General features: G+C 43.5%; 2 long non-coding RNA genes across 3 annotated transcripts in view; both read right to left on the reverse strand.

Moving 5' to 3' along the window:
- LOC134167854 (uncharacterized) overlaps positions 1–15,760 on the reverse strand; it is a 1,192,997-nt gene that overhangs the window by 896,641 nt on the left and 280,596 nt on the right. The gene's annotated exons all lie outside the window — the stretch shown is intronic.
- Positions 4,653–5,813, reverse strand: LOC134168027 (uncharacterized). Its single transcript, XR_009966364.1, has 2 exons — positions 5,687–5,813; positions 4,653–5,038 (listed from the first exon to the last, which is right to left on the reverse strand). It is a non-coding gene; the product is annotated as an uncharacterized LOC134168027 (long non-coding RNA).

Below are 15,760 nucleotides of genomic sequence, written 5' to 3' on the forward strand. Positions count from 1 at the left end.
TACACACAGTGGTACTGATTTAGCTGTGACTCCAGGAGAAGAGTGCTGCTGGGGCTCAAAGAGTGAAGCTGCCATGGGTTTACAGAGGGAAAAGCCCTCAAGTCATTTATCTCTGAAGATGAAGTACCTTGTATTCACTGTACACAAGGGAATATCAAGTGTATTGTTCTATTACTATGGTCTTAACCCATTTAATGTCTGACTAAGTAAGAATAAGAGAGAAAATAAAGCTTTTAGAAATTAAAGAGTATTAGATGAAACCTTAGTTTTAACATTTTTCCTCTTTTCGTTTACCTGCTTTAATCTTAAAGGGTCTCTGCCTTAAAATAAATGGGATGTTTTTATGGGAAGATCACAGAATTATTGAGCTTATCAAAGAAATCACCTGCTCCAACCTTCTGATCAAAACAGGGCCAGGTAGAGCAGTTTGCTGAGCTGAGTTTTGAGTATCTCCACGAAGGGAGACACACAACCTCTCTTGGCAACCTGTTCCACTGTATGACCATCCCCACAATAAAGCAAGCAAACAGCAAACAACAAACAAGCCCAAACCAAACTAACCCTATTTTCCTATATTTCCCTTTCTGCCAGTTGTGTATTGCCCTAACCACCGAGAAGTATCTGACTGTGTCTTCTTTACCTCCTCACATCAAGTATTTATACATACAGATAAGGTCCCCCTGAGCCTTCTCTTCTGCAGGCTGAACAGCCCCAGCTCTCTCAGCTTGTTCTTTCATGTCAGAAGCTCCCATCATTATTCTTCTCCAGCATTACCATGTTTAGATAGTCGTGAGTTGCTACCACAGAATCCTGACCCCACCTGCTTGAACACAAGCCTAAGAGTCTGCTTGAAGACAAGCCTAAGGGCCACTCAGGAAGGAATAGAGGATAGAAAGGAAAGGGAATGCAGCTTCAGTCTTTAAGTCTTTCTTCTTGGTACCTTCATAGTTGCAAGCTCAACAGATGGTCTTTGCAAACATTAAGAAAGCACACTGTATACCAGAAAAGGGAAGGCACCTTAAATCATAGAATCATAGAATCATAGAATATCTCAAGCTGGAAGGGATCATCGAGTCTGATGGGTAGCTCAAACTTGTAGAGGTTGTGTTCAGCATGGAAAAGATGGAAAAGGGGAGACTGAAGAAGCAAGGCAGTGTCTCCAGTAACAGACTGCTGTAGTCATTGGGGTTCAGGTGAGGACCAGACACTGAAAGCAGCAGCAAAATACTGCTGGTGGTCAGTATGACAGTAAGATAAGTTAAAAAGTGTGTGAAGAAACAGGGCTTACACATTAAGGACTTCCCCATGAGTAATGACAGCAGACATGAGATTGCTACGCCATAAACTGCATAACAGCTTTACAACACAAAAGCTTGTTTCCCCTGGATGTCTGCTTTTCCCACAAAGCCAGACATGCTTTTACCTCTTGACCTGGCTGACTTTCCTTCAGCACTGAGAAAAAACAGCCCACACTCAATAAAGATCCAGGATCCCTTCTGGAAAGCATAGAGATGACTTTGCAAAGCGGTGCGGTGGAATCCTATACTACTGAAATACATGCACCATCACCAGGACTGTGAGATTAAATGCTTTCATGGCATTCAGTTGCCTGAATGCTTTATTTTTCCCCATTTTTCTCTTTTCTTATTAATAAATAACCGTATTTGCCCTGACCTCCCAAATGATCTCCAGGTAGCACATCACTGGCCTACATGTTTTTTCTCATTACCAACTCAACACAAGACTGATGTCTGGGGTCCCTGCCAAACTTTCCTCTCTTCTAGTTGAGAAAAAAAAAAAAGGATCTGCTATTTAGGTATGGAGGATTCATTTTTCATTTTGGCATTTCTATGACTTTTTTTCCCCCACATGTTCAACATTTCCAAACGAATTTGAACTAATCTGATGTATAATATATGAAGGAAAGTGGGTGAGGCACAACGGCTCTTGCTGGGAATTGAAGTCCTTGTGCTAGAGGGTTTTTGTGCACAGTCTGTTGTTGAAGAGTCCTGCTTTTGGTGACTGCAGTTGCCATGAATTTGGGAAAAGCTCTGTGTCTGATATAGCTGAAAACAGGCTCTTGGAGGAAACCTAATTCTCCAGGCATCAGTGGATTTTAACACCAAAACACTCTTCGTAACTTTTCTCTGTACAATGATTTTGGAGTTATTACTTTAGAGAAATACTGGGGGAAAACCTTTGTTTTGTGTCCATTTCCTTGAGGACAAATGAAGGGGAAAACAAGGGCAAGTTTCTGATCACCTCTTTTCTGACCATCTCTCTCCTTGTAGAACCATCACCTGGTCTCTAATAGTCACAAATAGCTTTGAAGAAGTGATCTGGCAGAAAAGCATCCTGCATCACTCCTATGGTTTTAATTAGCAAACAGAGATAAGATACTCTGAGATCATTTATTCCTGTTTTTCAGCTGAATAAAAACACTGACTGACGCAACAATACTTGTCTTTTTTTGGATCCCTGGTTCAAAATGATAGTAAACTACGTCAAAGCACAATGTGAGGGTGCGAGATATCCATGACTGCAATTAGACATGGCAGCCACATTAATTAGTCATCTCAGCAGAGATGGTGGTGATTATAAATGTAAAGTGCCTGGGTCACAAGTGTAACAATGCCAGAAAATAAGCCAAAGAGACTTGTGGGAAAGAGATAATATTTTAACTATCTCTATTTTGGAAACGTTCATCAATTGTGAAATGCCATAGGAGTTAAGAAAACATTTTATCTGCTAAAACTGATGGAGTGCTGTTTCTCTGTAGAGAGGAAATTCTTGCCTGTTGCTATTTTTTGTTTCTTCAGAAAAATTCTCTCTCCAGAGACTATACCAGGATTCAAGCCCTCTTGAACCACTGCTACCAGCCATAAGCTTGAATATCTTGTTTTGTTTGTTAAGGAATAAACTTGTTATTTTGTCCCAGTTAGTTAAATTAACTTTGCTTTCTACACTGATCCCCTAAGCCCAGCAGAAAATAAAATATCAGCATTCATTTATAAGAGAAAAAGCATCAGAACTGGAAGCTCGATTTTACTGGGGTTTTTAGAAAGAGTTTTTCTTGCTTTTGCAATAATAAAAGGAAGCCAACTGACTTACCTGCACCCTGCCTTTTGGTTCAATAACATTTGCCTTCATCAGGGCTCCAGGATGAGCAACGCAACCTCCCGTAGTTTGGCTCCTTTTCCTATATGCATTCATCACCCCTTGGCAGCCTGAAAGTTGTGAATATTTAAGCCATGATTTCGGAAAATAGGAATGATTTGGCTTAATTTTCTGGGCACACACTAAAATCATGGCTTTTGAGAGCTTATGGAAGGCAGGAGGAGTAACAGGGGTTGGCAACTTTGTGCTCCTCTGCCTTTCAACCACTGCTTTTCTCCAGCATAGGAAAACAAAGGTGCATATCCCTACACACCACCTGTGACATTGCCACAGCTCTGCTGCCTCTTTTGCTGTGGAAAACAGGGTATCTACTACCACTGAGAGAGGACAGTTCCCCTGAATAGATCTCAGTTGTTGTGGTGGGACAGCAGGCCCAGCTCTCCAGAGCTTTCCATCACAAATCTCCATCCCATTGTGCAATGCTCTTATTCCTTCTCTTTTCCCATAGTAGGAACAGCTCGGCTCCAGCCCCTGATCTGTTCTGACTTTTGCTAAGAAGCCTTTAATGCTATAAATGGCATAGAAATGAGTCTACAACACTGAGAAAACTAATAAACCACTGCCCTTATGGAAGACTACAGAGGGGATGTATTTATCGGTTCTGCCACATTTGCGAACACTGGAAAGGAAGGGGTCTGGCTGTCAAGGCACCTGCTAGGACTCAGTAAGTCAAGTAATTGCAGCTAAAGGGCCTTCCCTGAGCTGGATGCAGGTCTGCAGCCTGCCAAAGGGAAGGTGGATCTATGCAAGGCTGCCTCAACATGTGCAAACCCCATTTCCAGGAGCCAGCCTCTGCACACTCATCTCCATCATCTCTCTTGAGCTTTAAACCTGAGATTTATGTGGCAGAACAGCAAAATAGTTAAGAATTGGCCATTTCAGTTTGCAATTTTTGCTGCTGGGGGAGCAAGAGGGTAGAGGGCACTCAGCTGGTGGTGATGTTGGTATTTTGGTCAAGATATGTTCTAAATATGTATGCAGAAAACAACTATAAAGTAGCTGATGCCTACCTCTTCCTCCTTGCAGAGATGTTGGAATGGTATTTCTCCCAAAGTGGAGTGAAAGCTCCAGAGGGATGAATGTCACTAAATACAATCACTGAGTTTCTCCTATTCTCCATCCCTGAACATTTCACTTGTTCATCTAAAGGCTTTTTGGAGCAACAGGGGCTGATTTATCCTTGTCACAGAGTGAACTGGCTTTTAATAAAGATTTATGTTACCTTCTCTTTTCAGAACACTCACTTCACCTTTCCAGATCAAGTCCTTATGTCACACAGAGAACATCTTTTGTTCTTTGCGTGACATAGCTCCCATCAGGGAAAGCTATCAATGCCCACTGGGGCCACAGCAGCTTTAGATTAGCTGATTTCAATAGGAACAAAGAATTCACATTTCCTAGAGCAAGGGAACCAAAATAGTACAACTACTTGTAGAAGTTGTAGAAATTGCTTACTAAAGAGACATACCTGTGTGTGAAATTCCCCTGCCTTCAAAGAGCTTTATTTTAGGTAGCTTCAAGTACCATGTGCAAAGACAGAAAGAGGGTAAGAGACAGGAATGCAATAAAGGGTTTGATATAGAGGTCCCTGGGCATCCATGGACACAAATCTTGCTTCAGAAAATCAGTGCGTGAATTGAACTTCTCAATGCATGCAGGGTCACAGCATGAGTTGAACAAGTGGGAATGTGAGTTTTGCTTTGATTTTGGTTTCTGGGTGCTTTCTTGCAGTATCTTGTGCTGCACACACAAAACATGCAGGCTCTGACCATGCTGCAGGCTGGTCTTGCAGGAATGATGCTGATGGGACTACTCTTCACAGAAGCTTCAAACAGATCAGGCTGTTTGGGACTCATGTTGGCTGTGGTTGGAGAAGAAAGCATACAAGTTATTCTGGATAGTTTTGTGCCAGGGTTAAAATCAAGGGGAAAATTAAAAAGACAATGAACATTGGTCCTTTGTTTGCTGTATTACCAATTTTCTTTTGCTATTCCATAAAAGTAATCAGACTTCCATTGATTCCACCTTAGGGATATCCAAGGGGAATTGTATCCCAGAAACTGTCTCCTGAGACATCTAATCATTTCAGTAGGAAGTTCATATGGATAACACGTCTCAATGAATAGTTTTCTTTCTATTTGCCCTCAGTTGTAAGGTTATGGGGAGGAGTAACTCCATCATAAGGTAATATTCTTAAAACCCTCTTTAAAACACCAAACTCTCTTAAGACAACTTGATAAGCTTGGCCTGAAAAAACCAAAATTTAGTTGTCTCTTTTGGCCAGTTTTGCTCAGAATCAAACCTAATTTTCCCCTCCTATAAATTCAAAATCATAAACATTCCTCTTCCTCTCCCCCATTTCGTCTTGTTCATCTAAATAAGGGATGCTTTACAAAACACTCTGTGCCTGTGTATTTACATATAGCTTAACATAATGAGCCACTAATCTTATTTGAGGCCTCCAAGCAGTACTGAAATATAGATTGTTATTAATAACGATAGCACTTACATATTACTGCTGCTGAAATCGCAGTCCTTCCCTCCCTGCTTGCAAATGCTGCAGAAGAATATGTGAGGTGAATTTCAAATGAGTATGGCAGGAGAACGGTATCACCCACAGCAGAAACCCCCTGCTTTACAAAAAAAAAAAAAGAAAAACCTTTGTTTTTCCTTTCCTATGTTGGAAACTTTTTAGAATGGTTTGGGTTAGAAAGGACCAACCCCCTGCCATGGTCAGGGACACCTTCTACTAGAGCAGATTACTTCAAGCCCCTGTGTCCAACCTGGCCTTGAACACTGCCAGGGATGGAAGAGACACAGCTTCTCTGGACACCCTGTGCCAGTGCCTCACCACCCCCATAGGGAAGAATTTCTTCCTTATATCCAACCTAATCTCCTCTGTGTAAGTTTTACCCATTATCACTTGTTCTATCGCTACAGTCCCTGATGAAGAGTCCCTCTCCAACATCCTTGTAGCCCCCTTCAGGTACTGGAAGGCTGCTATGGGGTCAGACAAGGCAAGACTCTACCAAGCCTAATAAATCAGAGAACACCATTGGCATTTCATTATCTTTGCTGCTAAGTGATGGAAAAGATGTTCACAAAGGTCTTTGATCCCAATGGCAGGCCACACATCATGGGCAGCTGAGCTGGGAAAGCTGCTATGACTCCCTTCCCAAAGACGCCCAGCTCTGTTGGCCACAAAGATGCCACTCTTCAGGTGTGCTGTCTTTATAGCAAGTTGGGAATGTTTGTCACACAATGATTTTCCACCTGTAAACATTTAGGGAATGTGCTAAAACAAGTTGATTTTGGTGAAATATCCGACAGGAAAATTGGAGCAACAGGGATTGTTTTGACTTTCTCATTTCAGTTTCATGTTGAAATGTTTTGGTTTAGTAAAGCAGAGAGGCTTTGTTTTGATTTTCTAACTCTGTTTTATTTCACCTTAATTTCATATTACAATCTTTCAATACTGTGTTCACGTATTTGCCTATTCTGGTAACAGTTCCTTTGGCCATCTGAAAATATGCTGAGATGAAAGGAAATGAGTATATCTCATATTTTCTCTGAATAGCATTGATCACTTCACAACATAATGTTTGTACAATCACTGATGGGTTTTCTTTCTATTTCACTAACATTTAATTTTGCCCCAAAGCAGCAGCTTTGCCTACAGAAAGGAATGTTTCTTTACCATCAGAATTACTGTGCTGGACTGACAGTGTCTAATCACATTCATCTGCCAGGACAATTAATTTGCCCACTGCCTGGCCATGGCTGCCCTTTTTCCTGCTGCTGTATAGGGCCTCATTGTACAGCCTGGCCCTTGCATTGAAATCTGGCATCCTTGCTAAGGTACTATTTCTCTACAGTGTCCACAGAAGGCAGCTTTTGACTCCTAGTTCAGTGTGATGCAAAACCATGGCAGCAACCAGGTTAATTTTCACATTAATCCTTGTGAGGGTGCTCAAGCAATGTGAGTATATCTCCAGAGAATTAAGCAGCTTGGTTCTGAACAGCTTCCTCTTGGCATTACTGGATGGTGGCAGTGTATCTCCACCAGCCTTACCCGCAGAGCAATATCTTAGCTTTTGGACCAAACACATCCTAGTAATTACAGAAGATCTGTACAGTCGGTATATTGGGAATAGGACCTTTGCTGAAGGTTTGCCATTGATATCAAACTCCTGAAAGTCAGAAGAGGCAGCCTGAGTCTCCATCTGGAGGTCTAATGAATTACTGAGCTCAAAGCCAGGTCTATGAATAACACTGCATCCAATGCTGTATCCCATGTGAGCACAGCCCTGGGAATCATAGAATGGTTTGGGTTGGAAAGGACCTAAAGATCACCCAGTTCCAACCCCTTGCCATAGGCAGGGACACCTCACACTAGATGTCATCCAAGAATCCCCCTGTCCCAGTGCAACAAACACCCTTCCTATTCTACATAGCCCAAATGGTGCTATGGGGTGTGATTTCAGCATGCTCTGGTACCCCTTTGGTCCCTCCTGTGCTTTCACATTTACAACCATTTCTTCCCACTTAACTCTTCATACAGACCCTGCATGAAAACTCTGCTGTTTTATTCAGGAGCAGTTGTTTCTGGCCACCCATCTGCCAAATAAAACACAATCAGCATAACTTCTGTTTTAATGCTCTGACAAGGTTTTTATTCCTCCAGATTTTGACTAACATATTGGTAATTCTAGATGCTTTCCTTGTTCTGTTCTCACTTTTATTTCCACCTCTGTACTGCTGTTATCTTACTACCAGGTTGCCACAGTAACTGCATTCCTCAACACTCCTTATTTGTTCCACAACAACTGTTATATGGACTGTGTTTGCTCCCACTATTGCCAAGATCTTGGTCTTCTCTTGTTGAGACTCTCGCCCTTATCTCCCCTTTATCAGTGGGTTGGAAGCATTTGGCTGCGCATCATGAAGCAAGAAACAGAGGCACCTCCTCCTCCAAGGCCCCGTATTCACATTTCTCAATGATATATTGCTGTTTTCTGAAGCTGTTGGCTCTTACACACCATTCTCTGCAGGGCATCAAGGCTCCTACATCTCTGTCCATCCTCCAAGGAGCAAGGAGATGCCCTCTTCATCCTGGTGCACATCACCTCTCTCTGCAGGAGTGCTTGGAGTATAAGCTGTAGCAATCTTCCCACCCCAGACACTTTGTCCAGCCTGCGTGAACACCCCCATTAACATCACTGAACACCCCCAAATCCCACTCCACACCAGTGTACCTTTCCTGAATCTGTTAAACGAACTGCAAGCTCTGCAAGAGGATAGCCTTCATTCTACCAGTACCTTATGTTTTGCTGCCCTCTCCTGCTCAGCTAAGAAACCTTTCAAACTGTATCAGGGACTGCAGAGCCCCCCTGAAATCATATAATGGTTAGGTTTGGAAAGGACCTTAAGATCATCTAGTTCCAACCCCCCTGACATGAGCAGGGACAAATGATAGGTTCCCTCCTATATATGATAGGGAAGCAAAGCAGCAGAAGCAGCAAGCAGCTACAGGGTATTAGTGGAGAACAGAATTAACACTTCCCAAGTGCCTGCTCTGGGAAAAAGAAAACAAAACTGTGAAGCAAATACTGTGCAGAAGAAGTAATGAAATAGTTCCACAGCTTGACCCTAGCTGGAGCATTGATGGAGCATTTTCCCATGCCCACGTTTGCTCTTAGAGCAATAAAGACGTTTCTCTCCCCTTTTTGCCCATCTTGCTTTTTTTCCCTCAATTCACAGCAGCTCAGGATGTGGTGGTGGGGAGCAGGATATGGACATACTGTCAGTATAACAGCCACTGTGTTGCAGCCTCCGAGCTCACACTTTGGAGCTCCCAACTGACTCCCCAATATGCTCCTCTCCCTAAGCAACTTCAAGGTTAGTAACTACGACCACTTACAGTAGCAAAGGGCAGTGCTGCCATCCCCTTCACCCAGTCCTTGTGCCTGAGAAGCAGCTAGCTGCAATGTACCTACTTCAGAAGTATCTGAAGGGGGCCTATAAGGATGCTGGGGAGGGACTCTTCATCTGGGACTGTAGTGATAGGACAAGGGGTAATGGGTTAAAACTGAAACAGGGGAAGTTTAGATTGGATATAAGGAAGAAGTTCTTTACTGTGAGGGTGGTGAGGCACTGGAATGGGTTGCTCAGGGAAGCTGTGAATGCTCCATCCCTGGCAGTGTTCAAGGCCAGGTTGGAGAGAGCCTTGGGTGACATGGTTTAGTGTGAGGTGTCCCTGCCCATGGCAGGGGGTTGGAACTGGATGATCTTAAGGTCCTTTCCAACCCTAACTATTCTACGATTCGAAGAGTTATTGCTTGCCAAGGTGAGGTTTAGTCCCCATTTCAGACCTGATGGGAGGGATTTCATAGTGGCGATTTGTTGATTAATGACCTTGCTGAGCTGCAGGACAAAAACCTTAGGGCTGAAATAGAAAACCAGCACCAAGGGCATGAACTGCTCAATCATCAGGAATGGAGCCATTTCCTCCCATTAAAAACTATGAGAGGTAAGAGGAGATGGGGGCTGGTTTTAGCGGATTCACTCACTTTGTCCCTGAAGGGAAGACAAAGAGTTTCCTCTACCTAACCCCTTGCAATCAGGTGCTAGGACACCCATAGTAAAGCAGCCGAGTCATCTTCTCTTCCCTTAGTGCTCTGGATTGAGCACTGCTGTTTTACACGTTACTGAACCCATGGCTTGTTTCAGACACTAAACTACTTTCCCCACCTGAAAACAGATAGGCAAAAATTTATACATTGTAATATGTAATTTACATTCACAATTTCCTTGCATGATTCATATGTTCTCTATGGAGCTATGGTAAAAATGCCAAGCAAGATACCGCTGACAGCAAAGGATAAAATTAAAGTATTTTAGTAAAAAGCATTCTCCTTCAGCACTGTACCGTATTTTGTTTATTTTATTTACTTTAAGCTTTTGGAAAGGCTAACTTGACTAGTCAATGAAAATATCTCCTCACTCTGATAAAGGACCAGCTAAACTGATAACTGGTAACACTGAAAGTGTATATCCAACTTGCATTAAAAAGATCAAGCAAGGAAAGTTTGCTATCCTACATGGAGTATAATTTCTAGCTAACACAGTCATCAAGTGGTGCTTGTTCCACACAAGCAGAGAGGAGAGACTAAAGCCAGGGTGGTACCCTAGATGCTGCACAAAGATGGACATGGACATCAATGTGAAAATAAAGTCATGGAGGCAAACAAACTGAAAGAAGATGACCTTGACAAGTCATCTAATGCAGATAGATGAGTAGATTGAGCTAGAAAGAATGACACCAGCCAATACAGGATGAAAATAAACACGTGGCAAGAGTTGGCTGGAAACTCTCTTCAGAAAAACAAGTGTAGGAATATATTGCAGGAAGAGGGATCTACCCAAAACAGAGATGGAGAGTCATGGGATGAGTGACTTTTACGTTCAGTGCTGGAGCAGTCAGTGTCATGGAGAGGACATCATAGATCCTGCTGCTAGATTGCAGCCAGGGAAAGACTGCTGGCGTCAGGCAGAAAGTGCAATAAATAGCTGGGAAAAACTACTGACAAAATCCAGTTTTGTTCTAAATTCAGTTACCAATATCTGCATTGAAATGTTGAGCCACAGGAGAATGGAATCAACTGAGCCTGTAAAGCAAAATAGGCCATGTTATTAGACAACACTCCTAAAATAAGTTTTGATGTTCACATAATTACATTCCCTTGCCTGAGTCAGGAAAACAGAAACTTACCTTATTATTACCATTTCTTATTGTTATGAAGGTCTCTGATTGGGTTCAGTAGATGGTCTTAATGGGATCTGTCAAATAATAGGGTAATCCTAATTTAAATGAAAAAGCTATCTCTCCCAAAGGCACGGGGTGGGTTTTGATAAATGGCTCTTTCATTTAGGCACAAGCCCAGCAAGGCATTGAGTCATGTGTTCAGAATATAATGTCTTCCATGATTAACACAGAGTCCACATGGGAAAGGTATAATGTGCTTAAGAAAAACCTCTTTATACCCAAGAAGGAAAAGAAGGCTGGGACAGCAGGATTAATATTTACTGGCAGCTCCACAGCAACTACGTACACACAGAGCATAAATTGCTATCTAAATTCCACTGCCCTCCAATAAGGTGGAGGCCCAGGGAACTCGGGACAATTGATCATCTGGAGTTGCCTAAAAATGTAACACTATTGGAAGAAAATTCCTTGATAAGTTTATCAAAATTATGACCAGAATGAGTAATTTCTTCCAACACAGTTAGAACTTGAGTGTAAAATCAATCAAATCAGAGCAGACAGACACATCTGTCAAAGCAGTATTACCAACAAGGAGGCATGTAATAGCAAAAGTGCAGAAAACTGCACTTTCTATACTCAGAAAAGCTATAATTTGGTAAAGAACTTCAGCATGTGCCTAAATATATATTACATATGATGGAAATCAAGCAGTGAGAGGGTTATTCCCCAGAATGGTGTAACTTAATTTCCTCCATTTGGTATTTAACTGAGCATGGGGAAAAAATACCTTAGAATTCCAAGAATAAATATATCCAGAGAAGTGGTAACATGAGTCTGATTAGTACAAGATTTTCGGCTATGATGTCCGAACCTCACAATGCTTGTACAACTATATCCATTGCTGATCTACCTGTAATTGAACATGATACAGATGTGCCAATGTACCAGAGTGCCTCAGGCCTTTCTGGAACCCCATTCTACATGAGAAACAAGAAAATCCAGACTTCTGTTATTTATGATTTAAAGCAGTGTCTCTAGAGCCTTGTCAAGGCTGAGAAACGATCATGCTTCAGGGCATGTGGCAATGTTCAACTAACAGAGGTCACGAGGAACACCTCCTTGCTGGTAGATTATCCCACGATGGCAGGGCTACCTGTAGCATGCCAAGGTATGTGGTATGGCTACTTTCAAAGACAATTAGCTGGCCCTGCCTGGTAATTCCTCTGTCCCTGGCCACCAGGGGCATATCCATGACGATATGAAAACAGACTGAGAAAGTTGAGGTTGTTCAGCCTGGAGAAGAGAAGCGGCATGGAGACCTCAGAGCGGCTTCCAGTGTCTGAAGGGAGCTACAAGGATGCTGGAGAGGGACTCTTCATTAGGGACTGTAGCGATAGGACAAGGGGTGATGGGTTCAAACTGAAACAGAGGAGATTTAGGTCACATATAAGGGAAAAATTCTTCTTTGTGAGGGTGCTGAGGCGCTGGCACAGGGTGCCCAGAGAAGCTGTGGCTGCCCCATCCCTGGCAGTGTTCAAGGCCAGGCTGGACGGGGCTTGGAGCAAGCTGCTCTAGTGTGAGGTGTCCCTGCCTGTGGCAGGGAATTGGAACTGGATGATCTTAAGGTCCTTTCCAACTCAAAACATTCTGTGATCCTACATTGGTGATGGGACACCAGCTTGTTGTAGGACCACTGGAATAGTCCCAGCTTCTTCCCCAGGCAAGTGGCTTAAATGTCTGTGCAATGCACGTTGGCTTTCAGGTTAATTCTGAAGGGTGACAAACAATGTAGCTGTACACTGAACTGGAAATGTGGTGAGAACACTACAGGGGAAAGGATCCTCAATGAAAGTGAAGTGCTTTCAGCCAGAGAGGAGACAAGAGATTTGGTTAGACTTTTCAAGTCAGCCCTGGAGGAGCCTTATGACAGTCAAGAGTGTCACGCAGAGACCTTTGGACTCAGGTCTCACTGGATATGTCTCTACCATCATATAACTTGGCTTCCCAGTCATCTCCAGGGCTTTAGTCCCTGATCTTCCTCAGATGCATAAACACCAGTTAAATCCCAGCCTATTTTGCAATAGACCAGTCAATCTCCTCCAAAACAACCCCCAGTTTGCTATAGGCAGATTTTAACCCAGAACCCTTCCTCAGTGAGCAACGTAGATGAGATAGGTGCAGCTTTCCCTGCCTTACAGTGTCTTCAAACAAGGCCCCAGGTGACTTTGCATCCTCCACAGTGCAGAGCCCAACACAGCATGAAAGCAGTTGGTCTACTGTAGAGGACACAAGTCCTTATCACTGTGGATGAGCAGTGGGCATAACCAATGAGGAGAATCAGGAAAGGGATGTAAGAATGGCAGCAAACGAGTGGGAAAACACAGGAGATGCAATGAAAGCCCCAGACCTTGTAAGTTCTCTATGTTGAGGGCATTATTCCCATTCAAAAGAGTCCCAGTGCAAAGCACTCATTTCCCAGTTACAACCCAGCCCTGCAGCCCCTTTCCCCAGTGTGCTGATGTCCCAGCTCACCTGCAGAAACAATGGGCAAACACAGCAAAGCTGAATTCTGCATGGCCAAAATTCCTCCTGGAATGATTACAGCTGTGCTGCAGTCTGCCCCAGCAGAGCCATGTGGGGCTCTGACAGAGAAAATCTGGCCCTAGTCCTCAAGAGTTCATGAACCTTTCAGTAAAACTGGCTCCCGTTCCAACAAATCCTGGGCTAACATCCAAGAAAAACTCCAGCTCCAAGAACATCCTGCTTTACCACAGCTCTTCTGCATCCATCCACCCAGCCAAAAAATGCTAGATGCTCTTTTCATCTTTAATTGCACACACTGAAGCCGTAAGGGATCTTGCTACCAGGAAAACAGATGAAAACAGAGGCCAGGTTTCTGCTGAAACAAGCCAGAAGGATCCTTTCTCCTCTCTAGTAGCTGGCAGAACAAGTTGATGTAAAACTACAGCTGCATTCCCATGGAATTATATACTACGTCCACATCTGTTCTTGCCCTCAAATAGGAGGGAGGAAGCTGTTACACTCTTCCTCCTGTTCTGCAAGAGAAAGGGCATTTGCTTTTCATGTCTGTTAACCTACTCTGGGAAAGTGACTTTCAAACATGTGGCATGAACCCAGGGAGCTGCTCGTAGAACAGGAGACTTGATGGTGTATGCCCTTGCAGACAATAGCTGTGCACAGGCACCGTTAGAACAGCCTGTGGCTGCTGGACTTACACACACAGTCCAGAAATGGCTCTTGTGTTGCATCCCTGGCCTATCCCTGGAGCAATTCCAGCTCTCCAGATACATGTGAAATATCCTCGTTTTTCAACTCACTGCCATATGGAGTGCCTGGTATGCTGCAGGTAGGAGCAGGAGGGTTTCTACCCTGGAATGACAGTGTGCAACCAAGGTTTGGAGTCTCCTTCCAGCTGAGACTCTTCCAGGAGGAAGGAATGCTCGTGGGACTTGGACACCCACCATGAACAGGAAAGGACAAAGTGCTCTGAGCCAGGGTTTGAAGTTCTTTCACCCACAGGGCACAACAAGTAGCTCAGGGGTGGACAAAGCACCAGTACATCAGAGAAACAACTGTGTGGATGGTTTCAGCTATGCACAGGGCTAGACAAGCGCACTGCTATCATAGAATGGTTTGGGTTGGAAAGGACCTTAAGATTATCCAGTGCCAACCCCCTACCATGGGCAGGGATGCATTTCTGGCTATTGCATGCTCCATGACCAGTGAAATTCTGCTCCTGATGTATGTACCTAAGTGGGTAGGACAGCACTAAGACAGCAGTGGAACAGCTCAGCACAGCAACGCTATAAAGCTTGTACCACTTACATGGATTTTCCTTTAAATCATGAAGAAACAGGGGAAATCTCTGTTCCTTCCACTGCCACCTCCAGGAATTCCCAATTGTCCCTGCAGAGAAGCTTCTTTCCATCGCTTGGCAAATTATAAAGGAAGCAAAAATCCTTCTTCTGATTCAACACACAATGCCAGCCCTCTGAGGAGCAGGTTCAGGTCTCTGTGCCATCTCCCATTCTCTCTATAGCTCTAAGAAAGGTGCTTGATCTCTCCATGTCCTTCAGGTCTGCTTCTATAAAATGAAGTCAATGCTGACCCGGCAGGCTGTTGCAAGAAGAAGGTCTTCATATATCTCTCGTACCACAGAGAAGGAGCTAAGAAAGGCCTTAAAGAGAGGAGAAGATGGTTATTTTCAGCTCTGGTTCTTAATTAAGCTGCTATTTGCAAGTTGCTGGGGGGAAACACTCAAGTGTCTTGGGGGTGAAAGAAGAAAATTCCTCCAATGTACATCTCATTGCTGCTGACTGAAATAAATATGCTTTTCTCTTTCTTATTAGATTACAGAGAATGGTGGCCAAATTGTGCAACACCAACCTGTCCCAGGTATGGACAGACAGCACATGTGCTTTGCATTGGCAACACAAATGACTGATGAGGCCTTCCTTAATGGTGATACATTTTAGCTGCCGTTATCACCTAATAATTAAGCTTATGGGTAGCTAAAGCCTGGAAGTTTCACCTGTTTGCTTACAAACTCCAGTTCTGCTGCAGGTTTACCCAGTATGGAACTGGGAGATGTTTAATCCTGTTTACAGCCCTGGTACAAAGATCCAGAGAAGTCTATGCAAACTGCAAGATGAAGAGCAGGTCTTGATCATGAACATGACCTGGCCAAGTCTACACTGGAGGTGGTTAGACAGACTATAGCCCCAACTCAAAGTAGATACATCATGAGTACAGAAAGCCAAGCTCAGGTGCCTTCCTATAGACTGAATTTTACCTGTG

This window comes from Pezoporus occidentalis, unplaced genomic scaffold (genome assembly GCF_034315485.1).
Source record: "Pezoporus occidentalis ecotype Australia unplaced genomic scaffold, CSIRO_AGI_Poc_V1 ctg3, whole genome shotgun sequence".
Taxonomy (NCBI): Eukaryota; Metazoa; Chordata; class Aves; order Psittaciformes; family Psittacidae; genus Pezoporus; species Pezoporus occidentalis.